The sequence below is a fragment of the Corvus hawaiiensis genome, chromosome Z (genome assembly GCF_020740725.1).
Source record: "Corvus hawaiiensis isolate bCorHaw1 chromosome Z, bCorHaw1.pri.cur, whole genome shotgun sequence".
Taxonomy (NCBI): domain Eukaryota; kingdom Metazoa; phylum Chordata; class Aves; order Passeriformes; family Corvidae; genus Corvus; species Corvus hawaiiensis.
In genome coordinates this window covers 52830066-52853491 of record NC_063255.1, presented here as the reverse complement: position 1 = coordinate 52853491, position 23426 = coordinate 52830066, and the positions used below count along the sequence as shown (strand labels likewise).

At 39.9% G+C, this 23426-nt stretch overlaps 1 long non-coding RNA gene across 5 annotated transcripts; it reads left to right on the top strand.

Moving 5' to 3' along the window:
* Positions 1-1252: 1252 nt before the first annotated feature.
* LOC125320579 lies at positions 1253-23187 on the top strand. Of its 5 annotated transcripts, none has more exons than XR_007201198.1 (5): positions 1253-2525; positions 4780-5599; positions 11626-11792; positions 14323-14364; positions 19358-23187. It is a non-coding gene; the product is annotated as an uncharacterized LOC125320579 (long non-coding RNA). The 5 variants fall into 5 exon arrangements; XR_007201196.1 differs by lacking the exon at positions 19358-23187 and adding an exon at positions 15516-15715; XR_007201197.1 differs by lacking the exons at positions 14323-14364; positions 19358-23187 and adding an exon at positions 13081-14016 and having other exon boundaries at positions 11626-12982.
* Positions 23188-23426: the final 239 nt, after the last annotated feature.

The window sequence follows — 23426 nt, the reverse complement described above, 5'->3', positions numbered from 1 at the left end:
TCTTAGGTGGGATTGAAAATAATAACAATAAAGCTGCTACCCAGGAGCTTGTAGCTGTTGTAAAGTTGCCTTGTGCAGAACAGGATAGAGAGAGGTGAATGTGCATTTTGGGACTTACAGTTAGATGAAGAAACATGGGAACCCTTTCTAGTCCTCACCCCTCTCTTTTTAGCTGGAAAAGTAGCAAGTGTAAAGTGTATATTGCAACAAAAGGCACATACAGTTTTTATATGATTCACCAAAGCATTCAACAAAAATAGCTGTCAGGTAAAGGCTGGCTAGAAATGCTTCAAACTTAGATGAGAGATGATAACTTCTAAAAGACAGGAGTGGTTATCTACCATTGTCACTAATAAAATGAAAGAGGGATACTCTTTCAACAGTTACACAAAATGCTCTGTGAACATTGTACTGATATGAGTGCACCCAAAAATTGTATTTCTAAAGAGTGTCTCAGTTTGTAGACTTGTGCAAAGACATTGCAGATACTTAATTCTGCAAGTCATAACAAGAGAAGTGGAAAAGGATTAGTAAAACCCACACGACTATTTGGCCTCTTACATGTCCACAAAAGGATGTGGAACATGGTGACTATTTTAGAACACAGAGCAACCTTGGATTTCACATGATGACATTATGGCCGTGACAGAAAATGAACTGTTGAATCATGTGTTCCTTTTTCAGAAAGAAAAGCTTAATGTGTAAACACCATTTTTTCACCCATTTGTACAGAGTAAAAAGATGAATTAATTAACTAATTAATAGACAAGAAGTGAAAGAATGCAGTTTGCCACCCTGATTTGTTCTGCAGTTGGTCCACATAAAGAAATAGAGGTATAGAAACCTAAGAATAATTTCATCTGCATCTAAATCTAAAGCCTAATTTCATGTAAATCTCAAAGAATATGCTAGTGCAAGGCAGATAATGAAGATCTTCTGCCCAGAAGACAGTCTTTCAGAAAATGGTTCTCTGTAGCACAGATTGACTCTGACTGGAAGCCTCTAGAAAAGAACAAAAAAAAACCAAAAAACCAAGCAAACAAACAAAAAAACAAAAAACCCCAACAACAACAAAAAACCACCAAAAAACAAATCCAAAAAACCGAACAAACAAGCAAAAAAAGAAAAAAAAAAAAAACCAAAAAACAAAAAACAAACCAAAAAAACCAACCAACCAAACCCAACCAAACCACCCCACCCCCAAACCTTACTGCAGACACAGAGACCTTTCTCAGTGCAGATTGCTCAAGAGTTTGGGCTGGAAGCCTGAGTCAAAACTGAACAAAAGCTTGTCCGCTTAAGAAGAATTCACTTCCAGCAACCTCTGTTCCACAATGGCAAAGCTCTGTCAGCCACATGGGGCACAGCAGGAAGAAGAAGGGAATCCAAGAGGAAACTTGGCTTCATACCTATTGCAGCCTTAATCACCCTTTTTGAACAGAATTCAGCTGTCAGTCATGTGGAAGACAAACACCTGTGGGGAAGTATGGAAACAGCTCATATTAGAGATGATATTACAGCCAGCATCTGCTGCTTGTCTGCCACTCTGTTAGGAGAAAACAGTAATGCAAGTCCTGTCATAAAATCTTATGATTGCGATGAATGAGGACACTGGGCAACGGGGGGAAATATTTTTTGAAAGAAAGAACAGGAATGATGCCAGGCTTTTATGGACTGATTGTTGTTGCTGCTGTTCTTTACTGGATCCTGGGCACAGGGAGATAGTTATACTGATGGACAATGAAACCTGTTCCCTTTCCCTCTCCTAAGGCTTCTATTCCAATCTCATATTTTCTGTTTCCACTTCCTGAAATTTCTTGGGTTATCATCTCATCTGGCCCTTCTAAAGATATTTTCAAATTATTTGCATAAATAATCCACCTAAACTTGTAATGTTTATTATTTGTCTCTATAAGGGGTACTGTCTAGTCTGCAGGGCCTATCACATTCATGTAAGACAGGTAGCTATCACTAGGTTAATGGATAACCAGTTTTATACCAGTATGAACTATGAAACCAGAGAGATTTCCATTCTGTATTTTGAATTACATATTGAAATCTTTGGTGCTGGCTGGTACTTAATCACAGACATGGAAAGATGATGTCCTTATGCCAGTCTGTAAAATTACTTTTATACCCACAGCTGCCTTCAAAAGATGCTCCTAGCGACTTGATAATTTTGCAATATACTTTCTGTCCCAGATGCTCACAGGTTCTTTCAGGGCAGAAGATTAATTTGTTTTGTTAGCAAAAGTGGTAAGCAGATAATCTGACAAACCTGGTCTGGTGTGATACAGGCATTTTTAAAGCAGAGAGGGGAGAGTTTTAAAGTGGCTGTGGTAGGGAAACAAGGATTTGCTTCAACAGTTAGATTTGCTTATGGAGAGAAGAAGAAAAGTTAGGATAGTATTGAAGATGAGTGAGAGGCAGTAACAAAAGTCAGTTTCCTAGTTCTAAGTACTTGTAGATCTTCTTGGTGCCAGGAACTGCAGTTGTTCGTTTTTCAGCATCTTTTTACTAGTTAGGTGTTGCAGTGGGGATCCTGCAACACGCATATATCAAACCAGGAGTCCCGTGGAAAGGAAATATATATACGGACAGACAGATTCTTGATAGCTGTTTCAGAGAGATGTTTATTTCTCCAGCCGCATGGCCGGAGCTCTGCCCAGGAACTGTTCCAGTCACGGGACCAAGGGTCCTTCTGCCCGCGCAGGGAACACAAACCAACCAATGGGAACGAGGCTGAGCAGGGGCAGGGAACCCCGTGTCTGTGCCCTCAGGGCCCCTCTCCCAGGGCTCCATGGCAGGGGAGGGACCCCAACACCTCACCCGTTTTATTTTAATAAAAGGAGAATGAAAACAACTGGATAAACATAACAAGAACAGTTTCAAAACAAAACAAGTCACCCTCCTGAGTCTTTAAATGTCCAAACAGATTCTCTGGAACATCTTAGGGCTGACAGAAGGGAGACAGAACTCTGAGCATGCTTTGTGGGGAAACTGAGGCAGGAGAGGGTTTAACTTCTTCCCTCCCCCTTTTCATCCCCCACTCGGCATTGGAAAGGGATTTTTGGGGAAACAATTGGCAAAAGCATGGTTTTGTGAGGGAAACCATGGATGAAAAAACGGATTGGGAATACACTGGGGGTAACAGGACATAGGGTAAAAGGGAAAGGTGGGATTAGGAAAGGGAAACTGTAGGGGGGGCTTACAATGGAGATATTGTCTAACATGACTACGATTTTTTGCATATATACTGCCTTTTACAGGAACACCATCAGGCCCAGTGACCTGCGATGCTTGTAATCCTTTTCTCCCTAGTACAATATTAAATTCCACCACTTCTCCATCTCCCAAGCTTGGGATGCATTTTTCAGGGTTATTCTTTTTAATATCAGTTCTATGCACGAATATGTCTTGCTGGTTGTCACACCTTGTTATAAAACCATAATTTTGCTTAACGTTATACCATTTTACTATCCCTAAGGTCTTAGTTGCTATGATCTTTTCCTTTTTCCGAGTGGCTGCTGTTTTCTGTCTCGCTGCGTCTTTGCTGTCTCTTTCGGTCGCTCCCGTGTTGGAATTGTCGGGGCTGCTGGTGCCTGCGCGCTCTTCCCGGGGTCGCGTTCGGGGCTGCGCGGGCCGGGCCGGGCCACGCCGCTCAGTTCTCCGTGCGTCGCCTCCTCTGGTCGCAGCTTCGCTGCCGATGCCGGGCGCCGCACCCACGTCTCGGCCGGGCCCCCGAGCGAGGACTCCCCCGTGCCCCGCTCCAGCGCGCGTCTCGGCTGGGCGCGGCTCCGTTCCACCGCCACCGCCGCCAGCCGCCGCCCGCGTGCCGCCCCTCTCGGCCGGGCGTTCACGGGGCTCGCTCCACCACGCGCTGCACGGGACCATTCGGGCACCGCCGGGTCCCGCTGCTCCTCGCTCTGCTGCGGACACTGCGGCTCGCGTGGCTCCGCCCGCGCGCGGGAACTGCCTCGCTGCTGCTCGCAGAGCGCTCGGTGCACGTGGCCTGGGCCGCACGGTCCCTGCGCCACGCTTCCCTTCACCAGGACACAGCTGACATTGCTCAACAGTCTCAGTAACTAAATAATATTCACGAAAATATTCTTCCATCGGCATATATTTTGACTCTAGTATTAACTGTGTCCAAACGGTTTTCCAAAAGCCCTTGGTAATAATTAAATCCCAAGAAACATAGAAAAAGTTCTTAAACAACCATGCCAGGAAGTGTTTCAGTTCTTTTTGAGCTTGAATCAAGCTAAAATTTACAAATCGTTGTTCAAGAATCATTTTAAGTTTAAGATAAATGTCCATATGCGGCTCTGAGAGCCAAGAGTCTTCCCACGGTTCCTCCATAGTTCAGATATGGAATAGCAAAGCAAAACCAAGAAGAGGAATCCAAAGTTTCCAGGGTTTACTCACACAAATCAGTCGCTTAGGGATCGGGGATCGTTCTGCTCACAAATCTCCACCATTTGTTGCAGTGGGGATCCTGCAACACGCATATATCAAACCAGGAGTCCCGTGGAAAGGAAATATATATACGGACAGACAGATTCTTGCTAGCTGTTTCAGAGATGTTTATTTCTCCAGCCGCATGGCCGGAGCTCTGCCCAGGAACTGTTCCAGTCACGGGACCAAGGGTCCTTCTCCCGCGCAGGGAACACAAACCAACCAATGGGAACGAGGCTGAGCAGGGGCAGGGAAGCCCCGTGTCTGTGCCCTCAGGGCCCCTCTCCCAGGGCTACACGGCAGGGGAGGGACCCCAACAGTTAGGATACTGTGACACATTCTCAATACAAAAATAAGGTAGACTGAAAGCTCTTTATGTTGTAACAAGTAGGTAAAAATTAAAGTTGTATACAGAATTAAAAACCAAGATCTGGATTAATGTCATAGTATGGTTTTAATTTGCTTAATAATTTACCATAGTACAGACAGGATTTTGACAGCAGTTTTTTCTGCATTAAATGAAACTGAAAGCTGATATCAGGAAACTCTGCAGAGAAAATTAAGTATTTAAAGAAATTCGGGGGCTTTGTTTAGAGTACTGCTTCCATTTTTGAAAGTCAGATGTGGAGCATTTTAATTCCAGAAGACTTTAAAAATTGCACCTTTAGTTACACTGCAAAATATTGATGTTGGTATTAAAGAACTTTTTAGATTAAAGCTGTAAGGAGGTTGCAATGAATCCATGCACTTTTTTTTCTTGGAATTTAGGTGCTTACAGTATATATTCTGCTAATTTTTCTGGGTTAGAATTTATATCTCTGGGTTGATATTATCATTAACTGGTGAGGACTTTAAATTGTAGGACTGTATCTGCAAAAATGATAGTAATCATCATTACTGCAGTCTGCAGGTCTGGACAAAAATACATGTGGTTCTGGTGACAAACAGAACAGGTAGAATCTTTCATTCACAGATACCCTTTGCGTTTGTACATTTTTAATATACTAGATGCTGCAAAAAGTGGGAGAACATGAAAACAAAAAAACCTCTGTTTCCTTCCTGGAATAAGCATGTTAAATATGCACATACTGCATTCTTGAAACAGCTTTGGGTTTGGACAAGCAATAAAAGAGCCCCTGAAATTGTGAGTAATACTTTTCATAACATTAATTTTACAAATTAGAGAGGGAACTTTATAAAATTACTTTTCCTCCCCCCATATATATGCGCTTTTCCTTTTCAAGAGTGTTGATATGTCTCAGTAGATTGTTGCTACTTGTTGATAATTTTGAACTTTCTGTGTATGTCAAAGGACACACATGCCTTTCCTCCTTGTGCTAACAGTCAGAATATTAGCTGTAACTTGAGGGGAAGAGTTAGCCAGGATCACAGTCCTCAACAAGGTTTTTCTGTTTTATCAGCGTTACATAGAGCATAGAGGAAAGTCTGTAGTCTTGAAATCATCTGTCCAAGAAAATAAAGGAATACAAGCAGGGTAAACAACCTTTTTTCTTTCTCTAGAAATAGCTAATTCTTTCACTGCTAGGTCAGCTACTCCCAGTCTAAAAGGATCTTGAGTGTGGAGATAGCTAAAGTTTACCTTGGATCAATGCATGATACCTCTAATGCAGCAATGTGATCATCTCTGCTCCTGCAGAGGTCACCCAAATGAAGGCATCATTTGCTTCTTCAATAGGGCACAAAAGTTACAACTCAGCACATTTCTTAAAGAGTAAACAGGTGAACCAGATAGTGTGTCACAGAACTATAGCACTGAACATGATATATTCAGCTGGAGGGTAGTGGCATCTCAAAAGTGAAGGTTTCTCTATCATGCTTTCATATCAGCAAGTTTTTTAATTGCACATTTATACAATTGCTAATTTGCCACACTGATTAAAATAGGAAGGAAATGCAGTTATATGATGGGACATTTGTGATTACGATTGCTAAGTCATTTGCACCTGTGCCAAACTGAGCAGGTTTATGCTTTTTGCAAAATGGAAGTATTAATGAAAGATGAGGAAATTGATGCAATCAGAAATTGTGAGTTTGGGCAAAGAAGGATCCTGCCTTGCTCATTTCTAACAAAACTAAGTGGCCTGGAGCAGTGATTTTATAGACTGCCATGATTCAAGATCTGTCTCTTAATTTGTGTTATAATATACACATACTTCTAATCTGAAGAAGGTATTGCCCCCCCCTTCCCCAACAAAAAGAGAGAAAGAACCACTGTCCCATTGGACAACAGAAATCTTTGGTATAGCTAGAAAACAGGGTACCAAAAATCATTTACTTTAATGGGAAAACACCAAAGGTCACTTATCCCAAGGCTCACTTATGCAAATCAGTTTTTCCAGAAAGAGTCACATTTCCAAGGAAGACAGATTTGAATATGTAAGATTAACGTTTATGTTCCTGAAATTCCTCCATAGAGTATCATTCAGATACTCTTCCAACATATCAAGAGCAAGGTCTCTGGGGGTTAGTTGCTCGTTTTCCTGATATAATGCTCTTCTGTCCCACTGATATGGCTTTTGCAACTGCTTTCTTTCAAAATTTTAAAACCTTGTTCTGCTTTCATTTTTTGCTTTTTTTTGACCCATTTAGGCAGATTAACAAGAGATGTTTGCTTCACAAAAGGCAATAATACTGCAAACAGAACATGAAGGTTTTCTCATATCATGTAGTTTGAAGAACTCAGGCATAAACTGTAGGTTTTCAGTGGAGTCATCAGAAATACTAATGTGATATGTAGCATCTAATTGCATCTTGCACCCTGTTATGAAAAAAAAACCAAACCAAAGAGTGATTCAACAAGTTGTAAGTGAGATCTCTGCTGCAAAGGAAGTAGCAAAATTCCCATTGATGCCTTTAGACCGGGTTTTATGCCTAAATACCCAGTGGACACAATACCTGTAGGTATACATTGCAGTAACAAAGCAGTTGTTACAGCACTGAAGGGATGGATTGGACACAACACTGAGACTCAGGTTAGTTAAACATCTTAACTCAAACTGCCAGCCAATTAAAGTCAAAGAAAATGGTTTTGAGATGCTTTAGCTTACATTATTTGCCTTCTATTTAAGGAAATACACAAGTAATACATATGTTAAATTTAAGAGAGTTTTTCCTTTCTTCTTCTTGCTTCTCAGTCCTGAAAGTGAAGAACACTAGATCTTTGTGTCTTAGAGCATCTGGCTTGAGGGAAGGTGCAAGCTTGTTTGTAAATTAACCTTAAGTCTGCATTATTTCACTTCAGAAATGAAGAACCTCTTTACTTTGTGAGTCCTGGGCATGAAGAACAAAGGAAATAGTGACTCCATAATAGAGAAGAGCAAAAATTGATTTTGGAAGAGAAAGATAACCTTTGTTAGGTTACTTAAAATGTTGGGAGTGGAGGGTTTGTTTGGTTGTTTGAATTACTGTTATTTCCTTTCAATAACAAATTGTCGTAAGAAAAATCTCGGGAGACAAACACTTTTCTACATTGTGTCTCTACATGGGAAGTCACAGTGATACCCTTTTACTCCTGAGTAATTGCTGAGCAAGCGCCCATGTTCACTGTTTATATGTTGCACTTTTCAGGGTGACATAACAAGCATCCTTCCATTCCCCCTTAAACCTCTCTAACAATTAATTTTCTGACCCTTTCTGTGCCAATATGGATCCAATGTCATCCAACAGTCATTGCCTTATAGGCCTCTCTGTGTAACAGAGGAACAACCTTCCAAATCCCTGGTGATCCGGACAACAGCTGTTTTCCCCAGGTGAAATGCTGCAGTCTGTTTCCAGTGAGACACTGGGCTCTTGCACACAAGGCGTGCATTTGTGCTGATTAAGCACCTTTTTTTAATCAGGAGGGTGTGCACTGTTGAGCATGTTTGATTCAAATATAGAAGCATTAATTGGTTTACTCAGTTAAAAGCTTTGATCTGGCAGTAACAGAAAATAGGTGGAGCTAAAGGAATCAGTAGTGTTTATGGGTCCCAATTTACTTCTGGCCTCTAAAGCAGAATGCTAAAAATGGGTAGAAATTTCTTCACTGGCACTAGAGCACTGAGTTATTCAGAGTGAGAGATGCACTATTTCTCCTAATAACTTTGCTTCTTCATTTGGCTTTCCCTTGCTAGCCTGACACAAATAGGCTTCTAAATTATCATTATGCCATATGTTACTGCAAAATAGGAAGCATGCATTGCTGCTATAGGACAAAACACTAGCTACAAGCTGTAGGAGCTTCAGTGAGACATACTCAGAAAACCTGCTCTTGTTCAAAAGCATAAAATTTACTTTCAGATTTTGTTCATTTCAGCGTGTGGATAAAGCCAAAACAGGTAGTGATTAAAAAGAGTATGTATATATTTTATATATTCTTTTAGGATGTGCCTGCCATCCTAGGAATTGGAAATAGTCAAAATATAGTGTTCTGTCCAACGAACTACTGCAAAGATAACAGATTTTTTAATGACCATTAATTTGGAACCAGTTCAATGATGCAGTTATAATCCTCAAAATTACTGATCAACCCTTTTCACCTAGTCAGCTGTTTGCTGTAACATGAAATGAGGAAACAGTTTCTTGGATGAGATAAACAAACAACTTGTTATCATTGCAAAATTATGTGTGCTACACAAGCAAAATAGCTTTTTACATTTTGTCTTTAGCAGTTATCACTTGTGTTACTGTTCAACTCCATCTGACTGTTCCTGTATTCTTACGTAGTGTTACCTTAAAGAATTAAACCAGTTAATCATCCAGCCCAACTTTTTTTTAACATTTGCCATATTCACAGCTCTTAGAAGAAATTTAAGTGTAGAGATTGGTTTACTTAGGTGTTTTGGCTAACAAAGGTCAAGAGGGTTGGGTTATAAATGTGTGAATCATTAATTGTAGTGTGTGTTCCTTTTACAGTGTTGCTGAGAACTGCACAGGAGAACAGAGATTAAATACTTCCCCGCAGGCTGCAGTAGTTCTTCCCCCCAGTTGCCAGAGTTAACTCTGCCCTGGTACCAGGAGACATTTGCTCAGTTGTTTTGGTTGCTTCTGGTGGCCATTTGGAGATCTACAAAGAAATAATGTTTTCTGTGACTGAGTCCTTGCTTTTCCCAGAGAACAGAGCCTCATATTAAAGTGCCATAATATCCCATATTGTCAGGGTGTCAATCTGCCATTTCGTCAGATGCTTTGGTACACGTACATGTTTATAAAAGAGAAGGACTTTAGGTAGATCTCATAGCCTCACTCATGTGACTGATCCCAGCACATTTAACATGTGAATACTCCCACTGTGTTCAATGGGAACATTTCTGAGCTTAAAGTGAAGTTTATGAATTATTAGTTGCTGATTGGTGTCCCAAAAGTATGCTTGCAAGTTCTGGGTCAAACATCTTGCTGTACCTGTAGGGTATCTTCTGAAGGTAGGCATTACTTGTGACCAGGGATCAGGGACAGATCCCAGCTGGTGTGGGCTGTGGCTTTTTGAATTGCAGTCGTCAGTCACTGAGACTATTCATACAGTGTTACTGAGGGTCAATGCTCTGCACTGATGGAGTGGTATTGCCCTTAACATGGTCCTTTTCTGAGTGAAAGTCTGGATGTGTTTGGGGGCTCTAAGAAGGGGCAGTCTGTCCCCATCCACACACATCTGTGGAGCTTAGACTGAGGCAGCCTCTCAGTGAGCCTTTTGGGGTTGACTCAGTATGGCTGAATGGTGAATGTAGACCAAAGAGCAGGCTTGAATATCACTGAACTGATACTGGTGAGATATACAGAGCATACAGCACTTGAAGCATGTGCTTCCCATTGCAGAAGATAGACATACATCAACAAGTACTACTGAAGAGGAATATTTTAGTACGCAAGATGCTCTCTTACCAGCAGCAAGATTAGCACTCAAGGAAAACTTGGAAAAGCAAGCAGTGAAAGCTTGTAGAAGAGGCAAACATTGCAAAGTATGTAGCTCTGTAAAAGGATGTGTAAAAGCCAGTAGTGAGAGCAGTGCTAATATTTTGGCATCCAAATTCAAGTAGCAACCTTTGAGTCTATGCCAGTTCAGCACTGGGTGTGAAACTCTTGGCAGTTTGCCTTGACTTCACAGCATTTTTAGGTCTGGAGACAGAGAGCGCAGAGAGGGAGAGAGAGTGCAGAGACCTGAGTATTGAGATGATTTTATAAGTCTTGTTTGTTTCTCTTTCCTATTTACAAGAAATGATTAATGCCTTTAGGGACTATGGAGGATCTAACTCACAAAGCTTAGGTTGGCAAAACAAACTACGTCCCCCACTCCTTTAGAAATGGTACTTAGAAGTGTTAGACTGTATTTTGTCCTCCCTTTAAACAAACAAACAAAAGTATTTCTGGCCAAGGAAAGCTTTTATCTGATGTGATTTTCACTTTTCACATCAGCTTAAAATGCCAAACTTCTTTGTCAAGAGACAGTATGATTTTTAATATCTCCCCTTTTCCCAGAATTATCAGAACTGCCTAGACTATCTGGAAACAAATGGCCACAGCTTCTGAAAAATCAGAAAAATTAAAATAATTTTTCTGGTTTAGTTTGTGTTTAGACAACAAATACACTACATCAAAATGTTTAACCTGATGCTTTAACTAAACTAATTGTAGATTCAAGGGGTGCTTTTCCAAAACAGTGGAATGAGGTTTTTTTCCTTGTAGGTGTGAATTTCCCCAGATCAGATTAAATTTTATGTTTGTATTTACATAATGAATGCTATAAATTCAGAAATCCTCTCACTAATCTTTCTAAGAGTTTCAATTAACAGGTCCATAAGGATCTTCTAGATTTCAATAATTATGCATTTTACTCAGTTTTTTTGCCCGTCTGCTGTTTAAGGCAGCATTCCTCCTCTGTGTGGGAGGAGGGGGAGGGCAGGTTGTGCTTCCCAGCATTGCTGCCACAGACCTTAGCAGCAGAAAGCCCTGTCAGACAAAGGGGGTGATCTAGAAGGAGCAGGGTTAGCAGAGGCAAATTCTGCCAACCTCGAGTCACCAGCACATGAAAGGATTCCAGCAGCCCTTTACTTCTTTGCTTGTATTACCGTACAGTCATGTTTGCTGTGATTTCTATGCCTATAGTACCAGCTTTTATTGCTATCACCTTCCCTGTGGGCAGCACAACCCACAAATTTGCTGTTTTGGTTATTCCAGCATCCCTTTGGGAACTTCGATGTCAAGCATGACCGTGCTACTTCAAAGGAGAGATCCTAGAGGAAGATATTGTGTAAGCTCTTACAGGCATTGCTCAGAGCAGCAGCATATCCCACAGCCTGCCAATACACATGCTGGTTCATTCCCACGCTGGCTTGCAGAAGAAGGTAGAGCAGCAGATTTCTCTACATTGGCAAATCCTATATAGCCTATTTTGTACTATTCACACTTTTTTGTTCCCCTGCACGTCTTGAATAGGATTAACGAATGGAGTTTTTCCTTTAAGCTCCGGTGAACTTTACTAAGATACTCAGAAACTGCACCAGAAGTTTTAAACAGTCTTTTTCACTAGTGGTTCACTTGGCACCATAATTTCCTGTCTTAACAGAGGCACTGACACTTTGTGGGTGACAGTTCTTGCTCTGTATCACCATCAGAGTGTGTGACATATTAACTTTAAAGCAACATAGAGATTTTATTTGCTGAAAACAGGTCTCTTTAAATATTGACCTCTTTAAACATTAAACATTATGGACAAACATCCCAGAATTGATGATGCAGGCATTGCAAAATAAATTACTGTTTAAACCATGGAATGTGCAGCATGACAGTTCAGTGCAGCTGTCAGGGCCTCCTTCATCTACCCTCTGGAAATTGCTCTCACCAGCTCTGATATTGGGGCTACCAGTGGTTTCAGATTTATTCCAGGAAGAATTACTGTCAAATAAGCATACTGATTAATTGCATTAATGACTTCAAATCAATCTTTTATTATCTGTCCTCTGATTTGTGAAGTTAGTGCTTTGTGAAAAGTAAAGTGATGTTGGTCATTTGGGCACATCGAAAATGAAAGTATGTAACTTGAGAGGTATAAAACTTCAGTGGAAAGGCTTATAGCTTATTAATTTCCTCTCCAGATAAAAATGTATTTGTCAGTTCTTTAAAAATTTCAATCACTTTGGCATTTGTATTGCTTCAGGGAGCTTGTCCAGCTCTGGTTTCAAGTTCTTTGAGTCAAACATCTTGCCTGAAGAAGGGAGCACAAATTCTAAGCCATTACCAACCCTCTGAGGTTTTCTGCCAGATTTGTCTCCTTTTCAGTGCACCTCGAAAATAAGAAACAGCTGTTCTCTGGAAAGACTCGGAGGAGTATAAACAATGCTTTACACCAGATATGTTTTACTTCAGCTCGGAAACAATCTTTTAGCAAGCAAGCTTACCTATAATCCAGTAGGAAGACGTTTAACAAAGGAAGAACTTGCAAGACCATGTGCAGACTGCACTTACTGCAGTATGGAAAACTGGTGACTTATCTTCGGCATAGAGTGATAAACCTTCCTTCTACACTGCATTTTAGGTGAGACCAGAAGCACGACTTTGAAACAAACCTCCCCATTTTTCCCACTTACCGTGCTGCAGAGAGGTCTCAAATCTTATTATCTGGATTACCTGCAGGTAATTCCAATCCAGAAGATGTGCCTCTGGAGTGCTTCAGCCACTAAATGAGCAACAGAATCAGAGCAGGATCAATCTAAAGTAAAACCTACTGAAATTAATGTATTGTGGAATACCCATGAATTGTTTTATTTTATAGATCCACTCCTACTGTGTTATCCCACTTGTCAGTGCATGCATAGCCCAATGATTTTCTGATATATAATTGATTACCATTTCAGCTGCAGTATCACCTTTGGTAGGTGTTGACTAATTCATAAATAAACTAAAAATGGGGAAAAAAAGCCCAGAAACCAAAGCCAAAGAGAAGAAATGGTCTCTGGTCCAAAACAGAAGTGTAATTTCTGTCTAATGCTTTTTCTTCTGGTACTGCAAAGCGTGGGAAGGAAACACTGGGCTTCCAGTCGCAGGCAGGATTAAAGCTCAGATGAATTAAGTCACTGTTACTTCACTACTTCAGTGGACAAAATAACTGCACATCCTAGATAAAGATCTAGAAAAAAAAAAGTATTTTACCATAAGCACTTACTGCAAATTCAAAATATGAGTGTAGGTTTTTAATTACCACCATAAGAATATTACACCAGGATAAATAACAGAATTCACTCAGGTATTTTCTGCTCTTGATTCCAAGCCTCCAATTTTACTACATTAGAAAGGACAGGCTGGAAATGAGTGGAGATGGCTGGTGCCATGAGAAACCACAGATTCATCCAGCACAGCTCTGCAGAATGTTATCCAAAGCCCTACAATTTAGACTTCCCTTTGGATGCTAAATGTTTCTGTATGTATCTCTCCATCTATCTATAGGCATATATTCTCAATTCAGGCAGCATTTGGAAATTATTTCTACCTCAATGTTTACATCTGTCTCTTCCTGTTTAAGCAAACCTGCATTGATCTGCTTTAGATTAAGACCATGTGTTATACCTCGTAATATTAAGAAGGTTTACCCCAGCCTGTATTCTAGCTAGCAATATTCTCCTCAGCAGAAGCTGCAGGCTAATTCTCCACCTAAAGATTTGCAAGTGTGTTTTAGGTTTCTGGAAGACTCCTATGCTCTAAAAGAATCTACTTGGAAGAATCTGGGAGAATTTCTGCTTGGAAAAGAGATCGCTCCTTGGCACCGTCAGTTACTTAGATGCGTTCCCCATTCCCCATTTTTCAAAGACCCTAGAGTTTCTGTCCATCATTTCCAGTGCTGCTGGCTTTGCATGTCAGCGAATTTCTTTCTTTTTACAGTGATCAGAGAATTGAAGACCTTCCTACCACGTTCATCTAGAGGTAGGCAACTGGGCTGCTCTAGTATAAATTATGTTGAGTATACATAAACTGGAATTTTACCAGGACTAGTTAATTTAAAAATCTAAGTGGAAGGTTACAGTCAGCTGAACTGATCTTGGATGACCTACAGATAAAAGATGCAGGTTAATTCAGCTGTTAATCTGAGTAATGACTATCCAGAGGAAAGTATTGATCTAATTACAGGTAACTGCTGAAAACATAACAATTCTACAATAGACATGCCCTTCCAAAAGGTGTTAACTAGTATACAAAAGATGCCAGATGACTGAAAAAAACCAACTCCAAATTGTTGTATGTGAGCACGAAGCAGTTTATCCTGTAAAAAAAACCCAAAACCGAAACAACTTTCCCACAAAGAACTAGAACACAAAGTCTTGGGCTTAATTTTGTTGAGAAAATTTGGACTCCCAGCCACTTCTGAGCAGACTGAGCAGTGGTGCTGCTTTTGAGTCTGCTGGATATTACATAGGTAGTAATAATTTTCCTGCCATCACTGGTGAAAGTTAAAATCCAAGACAACTGAGAATAAAAGCAGTAGATAAATTGGCAGCTTTGGCCTATGTGCCCTTTAATCTAAACAAGTCTGAATATTCAGTTTTGCAAGTGTGGTTGTGCAACTCAAGATAACTGCTCCACTTCTGTCCCAATGCTCTTTAGTTAGTCACTGCCTGCAATATTTTCTGCAATACCTGTCCTTGACACTATCCAATACAGATGATTATAAATTTATGTGTATGAAAAGTATATTCTTTGTGTGTGTGAAGCTCTTGTTTTCCTACTGCCTCTTATGAAAACTTCTTCTCTTTCTTTGCCTCCATCCCCGCTCTCTGCACTTCACACTCAGAAAGGCTTTGCTGACAGTGCAGCCACTCATGGAGAACAAGCAAAACATCTCAGAAGCTGGCCAGCATTTCACTTGAATAATTCAAATTATCCATGTATTTAAAGTCAGAAATATGCTTACATAACTTAATTGAATTAGGACATTACACAAAAAAATACTTTATCTAAGTCTGGCTTACCTAATGCTTTCTGCTGGTGCTACCAAAGAGTCAGCCTGAGTCTGTGACACCAAGAACATTCAGAATTTTAAAAGGAAACAACACAAACTCAGATCTTTATTCTTCCAGGTAAGGAAATCACCCAGCTTGGGGACTTATTTGGCAGAACTTAGAATGTATCAAATCTGGCTGAAGATCTGGAAACTCAGTGTCTTGCTAATGCCTTTAAAAGGGAAACTCACTCAAGATGAATACAATGATGACTGCAAATGTTTTGTGACTGTGAATAAAAATGCAACCAACACAGTGACACATCTAAGAAATGCTTTTATAAGACACACAGCTGCACTGCTGAACTACTGATGGTCAGATCTCAGGACACAAGCTTTCCTCCACCTGACAAAGACCATTCAATTTTTAAGACTTTATATGGGCAGCTTTCTAGCTGCCAAAGGTTGTTGAAGCATTTCAGTTTTGTTTTTCGCACATTGTCAAAAGATTTTTTGTTTTGGGTTGTGAGCTTTCAAAGGCAGAACAGAAATATCGACAAAGGCACTATTCATGTCAGTATTTAACTGCTGATTGACAACTCTTTTTCTGCATGCTGGTGGAAGCTGCTGAATTATAGCTTTGGCTGGAAGGAGCTCACAGTGAAATTGAATACCTCTTCCTCAATCCCAAATAACTGCAAATCTAAAGGGTCTTTTGTTGAAAGATTACTGAGTTTCAGAAAGCCAGGCAAGAAAGAAAAAAAATTTTTTCCCCAGTTCTTTCCTTGTGCTTATTGCTACAGTCCAACTCTGACCCCTGAACTCAGGGTAGATATTTCTGCCATCCTCATCAGCATGCCATCTAACAAAGAGGTTGTTAGTTTCTGTTAGGTGTTTTTTTTTCCTCCCACATCATTTCAATGAAAGAAGAACAAAACTAAAATTGCTGGATGTTCCTATATTTAAAAATTCTACAGTAGAAAAAAAAAGAAAAGTTGAAGAGATGGATCTTGTTAAGTAATGAGCCCTTGTTTTCTATACAAGGAATAAAAACCAGAAAAAACCAAATAGGCAGGTATTTTAGGTTTTACATCTTCTGACAAAATGTTATTTCACATTTTTAAGCAGTATTTACACATAATTGTCTACTAAAAGAAATGGTGCAAAGTTTCCATGAAACAGCTGCCACTTCTACTTTTTCTGATATTTTGAGCTTTCATTTTTGAATTTCTCCTTTTAAAAGAGGAGCCTTGAGAAGGCTCGGGGGGGGTCGTCTCATCACTGTCTGTAACTCCCTGAAAGGAGATTGTGGTGAGTAGGGGGCCAGTTTCTCCTACTGTGCCTGCAGTGAGAGAACAAGAGGGAATGGCCGTAAGCTGACACAGGGGAGATTCAGATTAGATACAAGAAAAGAATTGTCACTGTTAGGGTAGTCAGACACTGCAATAGGTTGCCCAGGAAGGTGGTGGAGTCACCATCCCTGCAGGTGTTCAGAAAACATCTAGATCTGGCACTGGGTGATGTGGTTTAATGGTTTAGGGCAGTGCTGGGTTGATGGTTGGACTTGATGACCTTAAAGGTCCCTCCCAATCTTGATTATTCTATGATTCTATGAAAACACTTACCTGAATATTGCAGGACAAACAGGCTGGACTTTGTCTTTCAAATACATGGAAACAGCTTGGCATTTACATGGGCCAAAATACTTGGAAGTGTTTCCATTTCAGAGGTGGACTTTTTGAATGGTCATATAGCAAGTGAGGCAGAGTCAGCCCTAATATTATATTCCACCATATAATAATATACCAGGAAAAAAGGGCCTATGGCTACACTAGCATTTGAATTTTCTCTCTGGTATGAGACCATTTATCTAATTTAATGTTTCTGGATAATCTCACATGTCAGATAAATGTGAAATAATTGAATCAATAGAAATATCAAGATGATTGTTTTTCAAAAGAGAGAAAGACAGTGAAAAGATGAGGGAAGCAGCAAAAGGAGAATAGTAAGCTACTCATAAATGTTCATGTCCAATGCAGCATTTTGACAAAAAGTTGTGTGAGATTTTGTTCTCTGGGTGGCCAGTACTTTTGCCACGCTCCTCACTGTGTAAATTCTGAAAGAGGCCCACCTTTTTATCAAAAATTTTCACCTGTTCAGGTGCTCCTCCATTACTTGACACAGAACAGATCTTCTTGCACTTCATGTTCTTTTAGACTTTTAAACCATTGGAGAGAATATGACTCAGACAGTCTGGCATTCTGTTCCCAGAATCTGTCCTAGTTAGGGAGGTGTTTCCTCACATTTCTTAAGAAAGGTGCTGGTGTCATCAGCCTCTCAACAGAGATGCCAATGGATCTCTTCACAACCTAACTATCAAGCTTTCAGTAGTAACTGCTATTTTATAGTGTTCCACAGGCTTTTATCATGACCTTAAAGCCTACATTTCTCCGATTATTGTCTCAGTTCTTGCAAAAATAAATCAGTTGCCATTTTCAGACTTCATATGCACAAGATTTTGGGAGCAGTGGGTGAAGAGGAGACCTTTGAGTAGGAGACTTCAGCAGCAGTTTTGTCTTTCACTTTTAAACTCTTTTTTACACAAACTTAAACCAACTAATCTTATAAAGGAGAACTGTTTTAAATGCCTTCAGAGGAACATCAGGGAAATGATCCTACCAAATGACAATGAGAACTTTGCCTGAAGGTATGCAGCCATCACTTTGGTAGGGCCTGCACAAGTAGTGTGCCAAGACCAAAAAAAGAGATCAACCCCACAAAACTTCTTAAGAATGCAGAAAGAAAATTTCCCCCATATATAGAAGGAAGCCTCTTTGAGCCCTAGCTCCTTAAATGATAATGCCTTACCATCCTTGCTTTCTACTTTATATGCACCTAAGTCTTGTACATACATATCTAAATACTTACATATAAGCATCCACATTATTTCAAATTCAATTTTCCCCATGGTTTTTTGGAATTCAGCTGATTCCAAAATTTGACTTCAAGGTTGCTACAGGAAAGGACTATTCTAACATCACAAGCAAACTGCTAAATTCAGTAAAAGAGCCTTAAAAATTCATAGTAAATAACACAAAATATCTCCAGAAATGCATACCTTTTATCAGTACAACATGGACTGTGTCACAAGCAGCAGAGTATTTTACATAGCCCTATTCTGTGGTGCTTTCAGCCCAGCAGTAACTGTGGTCAGATGAGTAAGGATGTCTCAGAACTTCATCCAAACCCTCATAGTCTCTTTTTGCCAGTAACTGTGATTCCTTTCTTCCTCATGTCTGTCCAATTCTGCTTCTAGAACTACTTAAAAAGTAGATTTAGGTTACTGTTCTGGACAGCTGTTTTCACCTGCATTATGGGAGACATAGACACACAAAGAGTAGATATAAACCACAAGTTTATCTGAACTACTTTGGTTTGTTTTTGTGTGTATTTGTACTCTGCCATGCACACTCTTAAATGTTACTCCAAGGAGCAAAACTTGAGTAGAAAAATATTCTGGTGCTTCGTCCAGAAGCAGTGAGTGAAGGTCCTCAGAACACCACAACCTCTGGTAACTTTGAACAAATCATTCTTTCTTTGCCTGAGGTTTTTAATCTCAACAACTGTGTAGTAGTTCTTCTTTTCCCCTACAACTTTTTCTGGTTTTATCTTCAGACAATATAAGCTCCCAGTACAGGAAATTCCTTGCTGTGCCTTTGACTGGAACCAGAATGAGAAAACTCTGTCTCACCTTCAACTTTCTGTGCACTCTGTGGGAATGACACTAAAATAAGTGCTAAAAAAATTTGGCCAGCTCTGTTGGGGCCATTCAAACTAACATTAGTTTTAGCTGTTTTCAGCTTTTTGGTTCCACTGTGCAAAGTGGTAGTTTTAAATATGTTATTGCTAAATTAGTTTAACAGTTCCTGTATAAACATAACTAAGTACCATCTAAACAACTAAACCACTGTTTTTCATTAGGTGCCTGACCAGGGGGAATTTCCAACAAGAACTGACGTTATACTTCTGTTTGTGAAACAGACAGACAGTGTCACCTGTGTCATCCCTGGGCTGCATTGCAAAGGCTTATCTTTGTGTCAACAAGATGATGTGACCTGTCCTCATCATTGATGCAAAAGTACTGGCAATCTGGGAGAACTACAGCTGGCAAAGTTAGAAGTCAGCTCTGTGACTTTCATGTGGGGTCAGATGATGGGAACAGACAACTCATTTTAGACAAGCAAAAGTAAACAAGTTTCAAATAGGCGATGTTTTTGACATAACCTCTATTTCTAGAGAAAAGCAAAACCTAATACACATTCTGACCAAAGGCCAAATGCTGAGCCTTGGCTGCATATGCCTAATTTTTATTGTAATCAGCAGGAACTCTGTGTGAGTATGTCGAAGGTCAAAACTGAACCCCAACTTCAGCTCAGATCAATATAACCATGTGATTTTGCCAGCTCCACCTAAGTGTAATAAAGTAGAACTCAACCTATCATAACACTGATTAATACATTTCATGTTTAAGCAAAGATACAGAACTTTAAATTAATGGCAGTCCAAGAAAATGAAAGTCAGTGTAAACCAAATAAATACCTTGAGGTACAAAATTTAAGCCCCCAGACATTTACCAAGGCATAGCTTAAATGCTCTGTGCACAAGAGAGTACATCTGAAGGAGTAAGAGATGTGCTAAGAAACCAGACATTAGACCTGCAGAAGGAGAAGAAACTCATGGATGGACTTAAGTCAAACCTGTCATCTCAGTGACAGTGACAGTGTCAGTTTAAAGAACAGCAAGCAATCTGATGAGTGCCACTGAGAACTGGACACTTGCAGCTGAATCCAAGAAAAAAGTACAAAAACAGTTCTCCAGCTCTTTTTCCACTGAAGGAAGGAGTATTTTCCCTTTTGAAGTGCCTACTGCCTTGAATTAGCTTTACACCCTCTACTTCCTCTGGGCCCACCACAATATGAGACTACAATGAGCCTTCTTCCAGAACATCACAGGTTTCATTCCATGCTCTGTCTTGGCTGTCCCTTAGGAATATGACTGTATGAGGTGCAGAGTCTGACATACAACATGAGTTAAATCCTCAGGCACTCTGCTCTTAGCAATGCAGGTTATAAAGTCCAGGGCACTTCTAACTGTGTTCTGGCAGAAGCGACACAGGACACCTGCTCAAGCTTTGGTCACGGTTGTATGCATTCTTTGAAGCCAGACGGGCATTAATTGTTATTACATTTAGTTTTTTAATAAGTAATTCCCATCTCACACATACAATCTGTACACACAGATTCAGATACAGTTCTTGGGAGTTGGTTGGTTTATATAGACATCGATACAGTTGGTTGCATATAACCACCTGTCCTTAACTGGCACATCTCTCACTGTAATTATTTTTATGGTAAAAAACCCTTCTTTTGCCAAAGAAATATTGATCCATTTGAGATGCACTACATGATTTATATTCTTAGAACGTGAAAACATACCCCTCAGAACCCTCCCAATTTATTTTTCTGTATATATTCCATTTAGCTGAGTTTATATATTTAGAAAGTAAATCATAAATATTTAGAGAGTAGAAAATTAGAGCCAAGGAAAATGTTAAATAAATTTGAAGTGTGTGCATGTTATGACACAGTTTTTAAATTTCTGCCTTCCCAAGTGGAAGTGGAGATCACATATTATAGGGTGACTATATATATATTCTCTATTTTAAACCGTATTATGATTTAAAATATTTTACTACTAAGTAGAAAAGCACACATCTTAAACAAACCTGTCTTAGAGTAGGAGCCAACTGTAATTGTAATGTAATGTCTTCCAGCTGCTACTGTGCAATATTCCAGCAGAACTTTTCCTGTTGGCTGCTAGGATTTATGTTACACTTAACCTTGAGCTGTTCTGGCAATGCAGGGCCTGGTTCCACTTTTCTACTCCATCATGCTCACAATAGTGTGATGACACATCATCAACACGGCACAGCATGTCTATCAAGGCTCCCCCAGAAGGTGCTGAACATTTTGTTTGCTCAGACAGCACATCTGGCTCTTGAATTCCTTCTTCTTGCTTCCCTTAGCAATGTAAGACCTTTGAGATTTTAGTCTTAGGAATTAAAAGGACTGCCAGGAAAAGGTATTGCATATTGTGGTGACTTTTCACTCTGAAACAACAATTTCTTTGTTACCTCAATATCCTCCTCCTTCAGTGCCCTAACTGTAACCTCAACAGCCTATCTATTTGACTTAAAGGAAGGAATTTGACTTAATGCTAGCAAGAACAAGGTCTCTGAGAAAACAGAATCCTCTATTGTGCCTCCATGTTAGCCTTGGTATAAGCACCACTGACTAGGAGAGAGAGGCGAGACAGAGAATCCTGTCAGCTTGATACCTTTATTTGGCAGGTTTAAGCCCTGTAAAAAGATGTAATTTGAAGATGTTTGGAAACAGTATGGTAGAACAGTGGATGAAAAACCTCAATGTCTTCCATACTGAATGTGCTGCTTTGCCAATCAATTTAAACATCCCACTCTTGCTTTGTTAGAGCTTCACCACAAAATCAAATTCCCTCTCCTGGCTGCAGCCCATGATGCTTACAAAATATCGTTAAGGCAGCAAAGGGTGGAAGGTGAGAGGGGAAGGAAAATAGCATAGAAAGTCAGGAAGAAAAAAGAGTAAAAATAAGATGGAAAGGGGAGGAGCAGGGAAAGAAGGAAATAAAACTAGATTTTGAGCTGACAGCACATTCCCACAGACCAAGACAGTGAAAAATAACTTACAAACCACATCAAGAGTGCACTTCAAAATGCCTGGCTTATTTTCCCTGCTTTTACTCCGGTGAGTTATTACTGGTCAGCATCCAGCAAAGAAGACACCCTCTTAACTGGAGAAGACCTTCAACCATAATAAAAAATACTGCTGCAGGCCAACTGGTGTTCTTCAGTGAGAAGTAATGCTCTTATGGGAGTAATGCAAAAAGTGGAAAAAATAGTATCTAATCAGAACTGCAGGGGGAAAAATGTGTCTATGTGGAAAAAGGTAATTTCCAAGTTGAAAACTAACCAGGAAACAGGCTTGAAATAGTGGAAAACAGTAAACAAATTCCTATGAGATGAACTAACATTGTGCCCTGCAATGAAAAGTAATTGGAAAGTAAAGAAAACAAGTGGTTTGGAGCCAGAACATAACAAAAACTGTCACGAAGTCTCAGATCCCAGATAGACCACACCCTTCTGGTGCTAGGCATCTCTTGGAAGAGCAGTCTGTCTCCTGTCTCTTCTGAATCAGAAGAGTTCACAGGAATTTTTAAATCACCGCTGTCTCTGCTGAAGGGGATCTAAGAGATATAAAGAACATTGCTGAATTGGTGCTGCCCTTTCCAAATGCACAACCTCAAAAACTTGTCGTTACATCACTAAGATAGAGACAGATCACCACCATTGCATCCAGCTCTACTTCTGTGGAAATCAATAGGAAAACTCAAAGTTTATTATAAAAGCACTTGTATGAAAAGCTATTCTGAACTTTGGGATTGTCTTACTTTGCAAATTTCCTGTCAATCCCATTTTATTTTTTTTCCTTCAGGGTGATATTGCCTTTCTTTAAAAGAATCCCACCTCTATCAAGAAATTTTCTGTAAACCAGTGGGTTGCCATCTTAGCCATAAATTTTTTCTGAGATTTAATCCTATGTGTTCATTATCTCCAAGCAGGAAGAGGTTGTATCTGCCTGAAACTTGTCCATCTTTTGTAATTGTGCTAGCTGGTGTAATGACTCTTGTGGTACAAATTAATGTTTTCTTTTGTATGGGTCTCTGGAACATTATTCTCATTAATTTATGAATTATAAAAATGAGTTACAAGATGTATCACAAAGATACCACCCCACCATCATGATTGTCTGTAAGTCAGTTCCCTTCCTTGTGCCTCATCTGGGAATGTAATGCCAGAGGATGAATCCATGGAAACTACTGACATATCTGGAAGAGCCAGTGGTAACACGAGAAACTGAGAATTCAGTTGGCTTGTGAGATCCTGTGCCAACAC